Source organism: Schistocerca serialis, unplaced genomic scaffold, assembly GCF_023864345.2.
Source record: "Schistocerca serialis cubense isolate TAMUIC-IGC-003099 unplaced genomic scaffold, iqSchSeri2.2 HiC_scaffold_1417, whole genome shotgun sequence".
Lineage (NCBI taxonomy): Eukaryota > Metazoa > Arthropoda > Insecta > Orthoptera > Acrididae > Schistocerca > Schistocerca serialis.
The window spans coordinates 23099056-23108871 of record NW_026047644.1 but is presented as its reverse complement, the minus strand read 5'-3'; positions in this window follow the sequence as shown (position 1 = coordinate 23108871).

The following is a 9816-nucleotide window of genomic DNA, read 5'->3' as shown; positions in this document are numbered from 1 at the left end:
ACTGGACTCACAGGAGAGGTTCAAATCATAGAAAGTTAGAGTGTCAGTCCTCTTGTACTTAAGTCGGCATTGTGCCATTTGAATTTAATTCCGATCCAATTTCTGTGTTTCATCGTCAACAACAAGGTCCAAGGGATACAGTAAACCTGAAGTGTAGCATCGGAATCTAAAACTAGACTCACAGGAGAGGTTCAAATCATAGAAAGTTAGAGTGTCAGTCCTCTTGTACATAAGTCGGCATTGTGCCTTTTGTATTAAATTCGGATGCAAACTCTGTGTTTCGTCGTCAATAAGAAGGTCCAAGGGATACAGTAAACCTGAAGTGAAGCATCGGAATCTAAAACTGGACTCACAGGAGAGGTTCAAATCATAGAAAGTGAGAGTGTCAGTCCTCTTGTACTTAAGACGGCAGTGTGCCTTTTGAATTTAATCCCGATGCAATTTCTGTGTTTCATCGTCAATAAGAAGGTGCAAGGTATACAGTAAACATGAAGTGAAGCATCGGAATCTAAATCTGACCTCACAGGAGAGGTTCGAATAATGGAAAGTGAGAGTGTCAGTGCTCTTGTACTTAAGTGGCATTGTGCCATTTGTATTAAATTCGGATGCAATTTCTGTGTTTCATCGTCAATAAGAAGGTCCAAGGGATACAGTAAACCTGAAGTGTAGCATCGGAATCTAAAACTAGATTCACAGAAGAGGTTCAAATCATAGAAAGTGAGAGTGTCAGTCCTCTTTTGCTTAAGTCGGCATTGTGCGTTTTGAATTTAATTCCGATGCAATTTCTGCGTTTCATCGTCAATAAGAAGGTCCAAGGGACACAGTAAACCTGAAGTGAAGCGTCGGAATCTAAAACTGGACTCACAGGAGAGGTTCAATTCATAGAAAGTTAGAGTGTCAGTCCTCTTGTACTTACGTCGGCAATGTACCTTTTGTATTAAAATCGGATGCCAACTCTGTGTTTCATCGTCAATTAGAAGGTCCAAGGGATACAGTAAACCTGAAGTGAAGCATCGGAATCTAAAACTGGACTCACAGGAGAGGTTCAAATCATAGAAAGTGTGAGTGGCAGTCCTCTTGTACTTAAGACGGCATTGTGGCTTTTGAATTTAATTCCGATGCAATTTCTGTGTTTCATCGTCAATAAGAAGGTGCAAGGTATACAGTAAACCTGAAGTGAAGCATCGGAATCTAAATCTGACCTCACAGGAGAGGTTCGAATCATAGAAAGTGAGAGTGTCAGTCCTCTTGTCCTTAAGTCGCAGTTGTGCCATTTGTATTAAATTCGGATGCAATTTCTGTGTTTCGTCGTCAATAAGAAGGTCCCAGGGATACAGTAAACCTGAAGTAAAGCATCGGAATCTAAAATTGGACTCACAGGAGAGGTTCAAATCATAAAAAGTTAGATGTCAGTCCTCTTGTACTTAAGTCGGCATTGTGCCTCTTGAATTTAACTCCGATGTTATTTCTGTGTTTCATTGTCAATAAGAAGGTCCAAGGGATATAGTAAATCTGAAGTGAAGCATCGGAATCTAAAACTGGACTCACAGGAGAGGTGCATATCATAGAACGTTAGAGTGTCAGTCCTATTGTACTTAAGTCGGCATTGTGCGTTTTAAATTTAATTCCGATTCATTATCTGTGTTTCATCGTCAATAAGAAGGTCCAAGGGATACAGTAAATCAGAAGTGAAGCATCGTAATCTAAAACTGGACTCACAGGAGAGGTTCAAATCATAGAAAGTGAGAGTGTCAGTCCTCTTGTACTTAAGTCGACATTGTGCCATTTGTATTAAATTCGGATGCAATTTCTGTGATTCATCGTCAATAAGAAGGTCCAAGGGATACAGTAAACCTGAAGTGAAGCATCGGAATCTAAAACTGGACTCACAGGAGAGGTTCAAATCATAGAAAGTTAGAGTGTCAGTCCTCTTGTACTTACGTCGGCATTGTACCTTTTGTATTAAATTCGGATGCCAACTCTGTGTTTCATCGTCAATTAGACGGTCCAAGGGATACAGTAAACCTGAAGTGAAGCATCAGAATCTAAAACTGGACTCACAGGAGAGGTTCAAATCATAGAAAGTGAGAGTGTCAGTCCTCTTGTACTTAAGACGGCATTGTGCCTTTTGAATTTAATCCCGATGCAATTTCTGTGTTTCATCGTCAATAAGAAGGTGCAAGGTATACAGTAAACCTGACGTGAAGCATCGGAATCTAAATCTGACCGCACAGGAGAGGTTCGAATGATGGAAAGTGAGAGTGTCAGTGCTCTTGTACTTAAGTGGCATTGTGCCATTTGTATTAAATTCGGATGCAATTTCTGTGTTTCATCGTCAATAAGAAGGTCCAAGGGATACAGTAAACCTGAAGTGAAGCATCGGAATCCAAAACTGGACTCACAGGAGAGGTTCAAATCATAGAAAGTTAGAGTGTCAGTCCTCTTGTACATAAGTCGGCATTGTGCCTTTTGTATTAAATTCGGATGCAAACTCTGTGTTTCGTCGTCAATAAGAAGGTCCAAGGGATACAGTAAACCTGAAGTGAAGCATCGGAATCTAAAACTGGACTCACAGGAGAGGTTCAAATCATAGAAAGTTAGAGTGTCAGTCCTCTTGTACTTAAGTCGGCATTGTGCCATTTGAATTTAATTCCGATCCAATTTCTGTGTTTCATCGTCAACAACAAGGTCCAAGGGATACAGTAAACCTGAAGTGTAGCATCGGAATCTAAAACTAGACTCACAGGAGAGGTTCAAATCATAGAAAGTGAGAGTGTCAGTCCTCTTTTGCTTAAGTCGGCATTGTGCGTTTTGAATTTAATTCGGATGCAATTTCTGTGTTTCATCGTCAATTTGAAGGTCCAAGGGATACAGTAAACCTGAAGTGAAGCATCAAAATCTAAAACTGGACTCACAGGAGAGGTTCAAATCATAGAAAGTTAGAGTGTCTGTCCTCTTGTACTTACGTCGGCATTGTATCTTTTGTATTAAATTCGGATGCCAACTCTGTGTTTCATCGTCAATTAGACGGTCCAAGGGATACAGTAAACCTGAAGTGAAGCATCAGAATCTAAAACTGGAATCACAGGACAGGTTCAAATCATAGAAAGTGAGAGTGTCAGTCCTCTTGTACTTAAGACGGCATTGTGCCTTTTGAATTTAATCCCGATGCAATTTCTGTGTTTCATCGTCAATAAGAAGGTGCAAGGTATACAGTAAACCTGAAGTGAAGCATCGGAATCTAAATCTGACCTCATAGGAGAGGTTCGAATGATGGAAAGTGAGAGTGTCAGTGCTCTTGTACTTAAGTGGCATTGTGCCATTTGTATTACATTCGGATGCAACTTCTGGGTTTCATCGACAATAAGAAGGTCCAAGGGATACAGTAAACCTGAAGTGAAGCATCGGAATCCAAAACTGGACTCACAGGAGAGGTTCAAATCATAGAAAATTAGAGTGTCATTCCTCTTGTACTTAAGTCGGCATTGTGCCATTTGAATTTAATTCCGGTCCAATTTCTGTGTTTCATCGTCAACAACAAGGTCCAAGGGATACAGTAAACCTGAAGTGTAGCATCGGAATCTAAGACTAGACTCACAGGAGAGGTTCAAATCATAGAAAGTGAGAGTGTCAGTCCTCTTTTGCTTAAGTCGGCATTGTGCGTTTTGAATTTAATTCCGATGCAATTTCTGCGTTTCATCGTCAATAAGAAGGTCCAAGGGATACAGTAAACCTGAAGTGAAGCATCGGAATCTAAAACTGGACTCACACGAGATGTTAAAATCATGGAAAGTGAGAGTGTCACTCCTCTTGTACTTAAGTCGCCAATGTGATTTTGGTATTAAATTCGGATTCAATTTCTGTGTTTCATCGTCGATAAGAAGGTCCAAGAGATACAGTAAACCTGAAGTGAATCATCGGAATCTAAAACTGGACTCACAGGAGAGGTTCAAATCATAGAAAGTTAGAGTGTCAGTCCTCTTGTATTTACGTCGGCAATGTACCTTTTGTATTAAAACCGGATGGCAACTCTGTGTTTCATCGTCAATTAGACGGTCCAAGGGATACAGTAAACCTGAAGTGAAGCATCGGAATCTTAAACTGGACTCACAGGAAAGGTTCAAATCATAGAAAGTGAGAGTGTCAGTCCTCTTGTACTTAAGACGGCATTGTGGCTTTTGAATTTAATTCCGATGCAATTTCTGTGTTTCATCGTCAATAAGAAGGTGCAAGGTATACAGTAAACCTGAAGTGAAGCATCGGAATCTAAATCTGACCTCACAGGAGAGGTTCGAATCATAGAAAGTGAGAGTGTCAGTCCTCTTGTCCTTAAGTCGCAGTTGTGCCATTTGTATTAAATTCGGATGCAATTTTTGTGTTTCGTCGTCAATAAGAAGGTCCAAGGGATACAGTAAACCTGAAGTGAAGCATCGGAATCTAAAACTGGACTCACAGGGGGCGTTCAAATCATAGAAATTGAAAGTGTCAGTCCTCTTGTACTTAAGTCGCCATTGTGCCTTTTGTATTAAATTCCGATGCAATTTCTGTTTTCATCGTCAATAAGAAGGTCCAAGGGATACAGTAAACCTGAAGAAAAGCATCGGAATCTAAAATTGGACTCACAGGAGAGGTTCAAATCATAAAAAGTTAGATGTCAGTCCTCTTGTACTTAAGTCGGCATTGTGCCTCTTGAATTTAACTCCGATGTTATTTATGTGTTTCATTGTCAATAAGAAGGTCCAAGGGAAATAGTAAATCTGAAGTGAAGCATCGGAATCTAAAACTGGACTCACAGGAGAGGTGCAAATCATAGAAAGTTAGAGTGTCAGTCGTCCTGTACTTAAGTCGGCATTGTACCTTTTGCATTCAATTCGGATGCAAAATCTGTGTTTCATCGTCAATAAGAAGGTCCAAGGGATACAGTAAACCTGAAGTGAAGCATCGGAATCTAAAACTGGACTCACAGCAGAGGTTCAAATCAGAGAAACTAAGAGTGTCAGTCCTCTTGTACTTAAGTCGGAATTGTGCCTTTTGAATTTAATTCCGATGCAATTTCTGTGTTTCATCGTCAATAAGAAGGTGCAAGGTATACAGTAAACCTGAAGTGAAGCATCGGAATCTAAAACGGGACTCACAGAAGAGGTTCAAATCAGAGAAACTAAGAGTGTCAGTCCTCTTGTAGTTAAGTCGGAATTGTGCCTTTTGAATTTAATTCCGATGCAATTTCTGTCTTTCATCGTCAATAGGAAGGTGCAAGGTATACAGTAAACCTGAAGTGAAGCATCGGAATCTAAATCTGACCTCACAGGTGAAGTTCGAATGATGGAAAGTGAGAGTGTCAGTGCTCTTGTACTTAAGTCGGCATTGTGCCATTTGTATTAAATTCGGATGCAATTTCTGTGTTTCATCGTCAATAAGAAGGTCCAAGAGATACAGTAAACCTGAAGTGAAGCATCGGAATCTAAAACTGGACTCACAGGAGAGGTTCAAATCATAGAAAGTTAGAGTGTCTGTCCTCTTGTACTTACGTCGGCATTGTATCTTTTGTATTAAATTCGGATGCCAACTCTGTGTTTCATCGTCAATTAGACGGTCCAAGGGATACAGTAAACCTGAAGTGAAGCATCAGAATCTAAAACTGGAATCACAGGAGAGGTTCAAATCATAGAAAGTGAGAGTGTCAGTCCTCTTGTACTTAAGACGGCATTGTGCCTTTTGAATTTAATCCCGATGCAATTTCTGTGTTTCATCGTCAATAAGAAGGTGCAAGGTATACAGTAAACCTGAAGTGAAGCATCGGAATCTAAATCTGACCTCATAGGAGAGGTTCGAATGATGGAAAGTGAGAGTGTCAGTGCTCTTGTACTTAAGTGGCATTGTGAAATTTGTATTACATTCGGATGCAACTTCTGGGTTTCATCGTCAATAAGAAGGTCCAAGGGATACAGTAAACCTGAAGTGAAGCATCGGAATCCAAAACTGGACTCACAGGAGAGGTTCAAATCATAGAAAGTTAGAGTGTTAGTCCTCTTGTACTTAAGTCGGCATTGTGCCTTTTGTATTAAATTCGGATGCAAACTCTGTGTTTCGTCGTCAATAAGAAGGTCCAAGGGATACAGTAAACCTGAAGTGAAGCATCGGAATCTAAAACTGGACTCACAGGAGAGGTTCAAATCATAGAAAGTTAGAGTGTCAGTCCTCTTGTACTTAAGTCGGCATTGTGCCATTTGAATTTAATTCCGATCCAATTTCTGTGTTTCATCGTCAACAACAAGGTCCAAGGGATACAGTAAACCTGAAGTGTAGCATCGGAATCTAAAACTAGACTCACAGGAGAGGTTCAAATCATAGAAAGTGAGAGTGTCAGTCCTCTTTTGCTTAAGTCGGCATTGTGCGTTTTGAATTTAATTCCGATGCAATTTCTGCGTTTCATCGTCAATAAGAAGGTCCAAGGGATACAGTAAACCTGAAGTGAAGCATCGGAATCTAAAACTGGACTCACACGAGATGTTAAAATCATGGAAAGTGAGAGTGTCACTCCTCTTGTACTTAAGTCGCCAATGTGATTTTGGTATTAAATTCGGATGCAATTTCTGTGTTTCATCGTCGATAAGAAGGTCCAAGAGATACAGTAAACCTGAAGTGAATCATCGGAATCTAAAACTGGACTCACAGGAGAGGTTCAAATCATAGAAAGTTAGAGTGTCAGTCCTCTTGTATTTACGTCGGCAATGTACCTTTTGTATTAAAACCGGATGGCAACTCTGTGTTTCATCGTCAATTAGACGGTCCAAGGGATACAGTAAACCTGAAGTGAAGCATCGGAATCTTAAACTGGACTCACAGGAAAGGTTCAAATCATAGAAAGTGAGAGTGTCAGTCCTCTTGTACTTAAGACGGCATTGTGGCTTTTGAATTTAATTCCGATGTAATTTCTGTGTTTCATCGTCAATAAGAAGGTGCAAGGTATACAGTAAACCTGAAGTGAAGCATCGGAATCTAAATCTGACCTCACAGGAGAGGTTCGAATCATAGAAAGTGAGAGTGTCAGTCCTCTTGTCCTTAAGTCGCAGTTGTGCCATTTGTATTAAATTCGGATGCAATTTCTGTGTTTCGTCGTCAATAAGAAGGTCCAAGGGATACAGTAAACCTGAAGTGAAGCATCGGAATCTAAAACTGGACTCACAGGGGGCGTTCAAATCATAGAAATTGAAAGTGTCAGTCCTCTTGTACTTAAGTCGCCATTGTGCCTTTTGTATTAAATTCCGATGCAATTTCTGTTTTCATCGTCAATAAGAAGGTCCAAGGGATACAGTAAACCTGAAGAAAAGCATCGGAATCTAAAATTGGACTCACAGGAGAGGTTCAAATCATAAAAAGTTAGATGTCAGTCCTCTTGTACTTAAGTCGGCATTGTGCCTCTTGAATTTAACTCCGATGTTATTTATGTGTTTCATTGTCAATAAGAAGGTCCAAGGGAAACAGTAAATCTGAAGTGAAGCATCGGAATCTAAAACTGGACTCACAGGAGAGGTGCAAATCATAGAAAGTTAGAGTGTCAGTCGTCCTGTACTTAAGTCGGCATTGTACCTTTTTCATTCAATTCGGATGCAAAATCTGTGTTTCATCGTCAATAAGAAGGTCCAAGGGATACAGTAAACCTGAAGTGAAGCATCGGAATCTAAAACTGGACTCACAGCAGAGGTTCAAATCAGAGAAACTAAGAGTGTCAGTCCTCTTGTACTTAAGTCGGAATTGTGCCTTTTGAATATAATTCCGATGCAATTTCTGTGTTTCATCGTCAATAAGAAGGTGCAAGGTATACAGTAAACCTGAAGTGAAGCATCGGAATCTAAAACTGGACTCACAGAAGAGGTTCAAATCAGAGAAACTAAGAGTGTCAGTCCTCTTGTAGTTAAGTCGGAATTGTGCCTTTTGAATTTAATTCCGATGCAATTTCTGTGTTTCATCGTCAATAAGAAGGTGCAAGGTATACAGTAAACCTGAAGTGAAGCATCGGAATCTAAATCTGACCTCACAGGAGAAGTTCGAATGATGGAAAGTGAGAGTGTCAGTGCTCTTGTACTTAAGTCGGCATTGTGCCATTTGTATTAAATTCGGATGCAATTTCTGTGTTTCATCGTCAATAAGAAGGTCCAAGAGATACAGTAAACCTGAAGTGAAGCATCGGAATCTAAAACTGGACTCACAGGAGCGGTTCAAATCATAGAAAGTTAGAGTGTCTGTCCTCTTGTACTTACGTCGTCATTGTACTTTTTGTATTAAATTCGGATGCCAACTCTGTGTTTCATCGTCAATTAGACGGTACAAGGGATACTGTAAACCTGAAGTGAAGCATCAGACTCTAAAACTGGACTCACAGGAGAGGTTCAAATCATAGAAAGTGAGAGTGTCAGTCCTCTTGTACTTAAGACGGCATTGTGCCTTTTGAATTTAATCCCGATGCAATTTCTGTGTTTCATCGTCAATAAGAAGGTGCATAGTATACAGTAAACCTGAAGTGAAGCATCGGAATCTAAATCTGACCTCACAGGAGAGGTTCGAATAATGGAAAGTGAGAGTGTCAGTGCTCTTGTACTTAAGTGGCATTGTGCCATTTGTATTAAATTCGGATGGAATTTCTGTGTTTCATCGTCAATAAGAAGGTCCAAGGGATACAGTAAACCTGAAGTGTAGCATCGGAATCTAAAACTAGACTCACAGGAGAGGTTCAAATCATAGAAAGTGAGAGTGTCAGTCCTCTTTTGCTTAAGTCGGCATTGTGCGTTTTGAATTTAATTCCGATGCAATTTCTGCGTTTCATCGTCAATAAGAAGGTCCAAGGGATACAGTAAACCTGAAGTGAAGCGTCGGAATCTAAAACTGGACTCACAGGAGAGGTTCAATTCATAGAAAGTTAGAGTGTCAGTCCTCTTGTACTTACGTCGGCAATGTACCTTTTGTATTAAAATCGGATGCCAACTCTGTGTTTCATCGTCAATAAGAAGGTGCAAGGTATACAGTAAACCTGAAGTGAAGCATCGGAATCTAAATCTGACCTCATAGGAGAGGTTCGAATGATGGAAAGTGAGAGTGTCAGTGCTCTTGTACTTAAGTGGCATTGTGCCATTTGTATTAAATTCGGATGCAGCTTCTGGGTTTCATCGTCAATAAGAAGGTCCAAGGGATACAGTAAACCTGAAGTGAAGCATCGGAATCCAAAACTGGACTCACAGGAGAGGTTCAAATCATAGAAAGTTAGGGTGTCAGTCCTCTTGTACTTAAGTCGGCATTGTGCCTTTTGTATTAAATTCGGGTGCAAACTCTGTGTTTCGTCGTCAATAAGAAGGTCCAAGGGATACAGTAAACCTGAAGTGAAGCATCGGAATCTAAAACTGGACTTACAGGAGAGGTTCAAATCATAGAAAGTTAGAGTGTCAGTCCTCTTGTACTTAAGTCGGCATTGTGCCATTTGAATTTAATTCCGATCCAATTCCTGTGTTTCATCGTCAACAACAAGGTCCAACGGATACAGTAAACCTGAAGTGTAGCATCGGAATCTAAAACTAGATTCACAGGAGAGGTTCAAATCATAGAAAGTGAGAGTGTCAGTCCTCTTTTGCTTAAGTCGGCATTGTGCGTTTTGAATTTAATTCCGATGCAATTTCTGCGTTTCATCGTCAATAAGAAGGTCCAAGGGATACAGTAAACCTGAAGTGAAGCATCGGAATCTAAAACTGGACTCACACGAGATGTTAAAATCATGGAACGTGAGAGTGTCACTCCTCTTGTACTTAAGTCGCCAATGTGATTTTG